The following is a 4834-nucleotide window of genomic DNA, read 5'->3' as shown; positions in this document are numbered from 1 at the left end:
GCAATTATATTATTATTACTTTTTCAACTGATTTATGCTATTAATAATTTTACACCAACTTTTAGGCACAGTTTAACACAGGTAAATGTTATGTATTTATTATTAGGTAAAAATTGTACGAGTCAATCTTATTAAAATAGTGTAAATATTAATCGGATGCGTATGAATAACACGAAGATAAATTAATGAACGATATTATGCAATAGGCACGTATTGTAAGAATTTCGTCTTATTGTACGCACACCGAACATTTCATACGTATTTTCATTTTAAATATTGTATATTATATATTTTTAATTTTATAATGATCTGTTTTATAGACTCTTGTATACATATATTGCAAAATAAATTGCAAAGAATAAAATAAATAATAATCATGTAAAAAATCGCATTGTAAAGACAAGAGGATCGCCGATCGGGACCTTCACAGATTGAACCCGTTCGTATCGAATGAAATTTTAGTTAAGTTGAATTCAAATTCAGATTAAATGGATAGAGTTTCGTTTGCATCTTTACAATTCGACTTTCGTTTTGTTCATTAATAAAAAATATTGCGCAACCGTCAACTTTACACGGGAAAATAAAACAATAATAACAATGTAGAAAAACCAATTGAAAAATAAAGAGGACCGCCGAACTGAATCGGCGGGGGTGGTGGAGGGCCTCTGGGTTGATCTGTTTTTCTATCGGATGAAATTTTAATCAAATCGGATACAAATTGTCTCCTGTTCGATAGATTTTCGTTTGCACATTCACGTACGTGCAAGTCGATTTTTTCGTCAACTTTAACAACGCAGTTGTGAACAAACGAAGTCTATAATAGCTATAAGCTGTTGCAGTAACAGCTTATCGTGGAATTGTAGTTTGTACAAATGATCGGTACACAAAGTGAGCGCTAATTACGTTTGCTTTGTTTTAGAAATTGTTGTTTATAGAAATTCCAATTGTCAAGACTAAAAAAAGATGAAAATGAGGTAAGTCGAAATTATACATAGTCTGCATCGATAGAAATACGTCGGCCATTTCTCGACCGACCGTTTCCAATCGTGCGGACTCTTTTCAGACATTTGGAAACAATTCGAAAATTATCATTAGAGGTATATAACATTTATATAACATTATATATAACATTTCGATGTTATCTTAATACGCAAAATATCACAAAATGCCCCAGGAACGTTTGTAATGTCATTTCTTTACATTTTGGAGTTTCCAACTTCGTTTTAGCACGTTTTTAAAACGCAAAATAACGTCAAAAATCGCAATTTTCCTTAGTAAACATTTCTAACGTCTTATGTTGTATCCTAAACCGAACAGATTTATGCCTAAGACTAGTTTTTGTTAACTTTTTTAGACATGTTACTGCTTTCACAGCCTGAAAGTGATATGTAACTTCAGTAATTTGTTCCATGCTACTTTAATATGTTATGTTTTATGTTACATTTTTTAACATACGTTTAGCTTTAATAAACGTCGTAAATTGTTCTATCAAAGCATTAAGGCCCGGTTTCACCAACGTTGCTTGGCTTTAAGCTTAGCTCAATTCGTTCCTTGCCTCTTTCTAAAGTAACAGTTGGAAAGAGACAAAGAACGAATTGAACTGACAATGAGTTTAAAGTTAAGCGACGTTGGTGAAACCGGGCCTAAGTCGTCTTATTGAAGCCATGCCGACCTCTGCCCACGGCGTTATCAAAAACATTATCGAAATAATGCAAAATCCGGAAAAACAAGGCGCAAAAGACGCCACAAAATAACATCAAAATAACGCAAAATGTGGAAAAACAAAACGCAAAAATGCCAAAAAAAAAATTACATCAAAATGTCACACCTCTATCACTATGCGTAACTCTCGGGAAATACGGAGAGAACGACTTGGAGAGCAAAACAAACGCAACGTGACAGTTTCGGTTTCGTTTCCACGAGGAATCTCTAGGGCGAAAAGTTTTGCGGCGTGAACGGCCTTCGAAAAAAAAAAAAAGAACGAATCAAGGACAGGTTCCAGGCGACAATTTCGCGATACAGCGATGCTACTCGGAATCACCATGGCGACAAATCGTAGGCCTCCCCTCCCTCTCTCTCTCTCTCTCTCTCGGTCTCTCCGGCCTTTCTCCACGTTCCCCCCCCTGCACGCGTACTACACCTCTACCTGCCTCCGTCGCTCTCTGCCACCGTGATCCTCCCCATGCCATCCCCACGCGCGGCTTTTTCCCGACTACGTGTTTCGACTCACCAATGTCCGCGGGTTCCGCTGCTGCTCGCTCGCCCGAGAATGTCACCACCTCCCGTGTATTCACGGAGATAGGGCGGCCGTGCTCCTGGCGGTGGCCTCGCGCGCACCTCGCGTCATTCTCCCGCCCTCGGTCACCCCGTCGTCGTGGGTCCGCGAGCTTCCTTGGTCGCGTCACGTTCACCACCGTTCGTTCATTTAACGACGGCTGACGCGCCGAACGCCGAATACGGCGGACCTCGCGCGAGGCGGCGTCGTCGCGCGTCGCGACGCAGGGCCGAGCCCGCCGCAGAAGCGGCCGCAATAACGGCCGTCACGGGCTATCTCGGTCAGGGAAGCTGTTCAATGACGATTCGTGACCGGCAACGGAAATTCGTAGCCAGGTTGGGTTTTTGCGCCGGCTGACGATGGAATAGGAGCGATACAAGGGAGGGACGAGGGCCGACGAAGGGCGTCCCGCGTCCGCGAGTGCGGGAGCGATACTCCTCTCGCTCCTTCGCGTGCATACCCCACGCCAGTGCCGGCGCGAAGCCCGCGCGAACCCCGCGCGCGATATTAATTCTTAGCGGAGTTGGGAAAAAGGGAAAAAGTTACTTTATAAAAGTATCTAGTTAGTTTTTTTTCGCGAAAAATGTAACTAGTTACAGTTACGCGTTACCAATTCTGAAAAGTAACGCGCCACCGTTACAGTTACTCGAAAAGCGACGAATCGTTACTTTGCAGTTACTTCCTCGCGGTGAAAATTAAACTATCAAATCTGCGTTTGAATTATTAAGTGTCGATAAAAGCGTTTATGTGCAAATGCAAGACCTAATGCGATCTGCAGAGGTTTAAAAAATATATAAAGTAATTATCTTGCAATGCTGCTCGGCTCGGCTACTATTTTTTCTTACTTGACTTCACAACGAACCGTGTTGAACGCATATAAATCAATAGATCCGCGAACAACTGATATAAAGTCGGTGCAATAGCTTGCGAAGATTAAACATCTTTTTATCAACTATAATTGTTGTTCGCGCGAGATATAAGATACACACCCCAGCCTTCGAAATTTCCCAAGTTCGCAAGGAGCGAAACTTTTTCATCGATCGAATGTTAAAGAACTTTTGCGCTCATCTGTAGACGATATCTAGAATATTATTAATCTCTAGTCCGTTGTAAATCGTCACCAAATTGATATTTAAAATTGAGATGCGTAATGTAATACTCATAATACTTTGTGCGAATAATTATGTTAAAAGAAACTAGGCGAGAAATGTAGATATAACATTTTCTAAAGCTCAACATGAAATTTTACTTTTAACAGGCGAAGAATTTAACAATTAAGAATTTCTTAGGATATCTAACAAGGATATACGTGCACAAGATTGTATGAGCGATACTTTATTTATTATAAAAGCTTGTAAAGCCGAGAGACATTCTCTCACGAAAGAAAATGGTAAAACGGCGAAGCAACAACGTAACAAGTGTTCGATCTCTTTCGCAAAACAGATCATTTGTATAGAAAACAGATTTCAAACAGACACATTACTTTCTTTTTTTTTGACGCAGTTACACGCTTCTAATTCCTTTTTTTGACACACTACACGTTTCTAATTCCTTTCTTTTGACACACTACACGTTTCTAATTCCTTTTTTTTACACAATACACGTTTCTAATTTAGTCGCATGAACTCTAACTCTCTTATCTTACCACTGAAATTTCAACGAAAAATTCAGGTTTTCATAAAAAAAAGTTACACGACACATATATGTTGTGTTATAATTTCTAGGGAAAGCATTAATTTTTTAAATATACAATACTTGCGTACATATATAGTGACCTGGAAGAATAATAATTACCACATTGCACCAGGTCAGTCAATTATATTATATTTTATAATTAATATATTGCTTTGAGAGAATTGCCGATACTATATTTATATCATGTCGAACGATACATTCAATTCTCTAACCAAACAATGTTTTTAAGTTATGTCATTATATATTAATTTTGTTATTGCTTCACTCATGTTTTTATGCTTCTTTTTTGTAATTTCTAACTTTTAAATTAGAACAGGAAAATCTTACCCCTAGATATTGTGTCTTCATTAGAAAGATAAATTTATCATTTATTCTTTCCAATTTATTTGAAGTATTTTTATTTTTGCAGTAAATATTTTTTCAAGTCTCTAAAAAATAATTTGGGCAACAGACAATTATAAATACAAACAATTACAATAATTATAGTGTTATTAATTTAATTATAATTATTAATTTAATAATTATAATAATATCATTAAATGATACAGAGATACTCAATAGAAATATGTACATAGAATATTTCTGTAGTCACTCATACATACATACATATACGCTGCAAGTTGCATCGATTCCAAAATACCAAGAAATATAATTCGAATAAACGTAGTCACAAGTATGTCATATGAAATTATTTAAAAAGAAATCATATTTAAAGACATAAGAATAAACACTAGGCAGTGTGTCACATTTTTTTGTACAATTCGAATTAAAGTATGATAGGAAAAAAAACAAGAAAAGCAGAATATTGGGCTCTTTTACTATGCGCGTTAACGAAACAAATTATTGTACTTGCACATATTGTTG

General features: G+C 37.2%; 1 protein-coding gene across 1 annotated transcript in view; it reads right to left on the bottom strand.

Annotated features, from left to right (window-relative positions):
• The window catches only part of LOC105565593 (caskin-1), a 33344-nt gene extending 31058 nt beyond the window's left edge, over positions 1-2286 (bottom strand). The window contains exon 1 of the mRNA XM_012018912.1: positions 2231-2286. The gene's annotated coding sequence lies outside the window, so the exon portion shown is untranslated. The remainder of the gene's footprint in view (positions 1-2230) is intronic.
• Between the last annotated feature and the right edge of the window lie 2548 nt (positions 2287-4834).

This window comes from Vollenhovia emeryi, unplaced genomic scaffold (genome assembly GCF_000949405.1).
Source record: "Vollenhovia emeryi isolate VEMERY1.0 unplaced genomic scaffold, V.emery_V1.0 DF939150.1, whole genome shotgun sequence".
Classification (NCBI taxonomy): Eukaryota; Metazoa; Arthropoda; class Insecta; order Hymenoptera; family Formicidae; genus Vollenhovia; species Vollenhovia emeryi.
The sequence above is the reverse complement of the archived record's forward strand: the minus strand, read 5'-3'. Positions and strand labels throughout refer to the sequence as shown.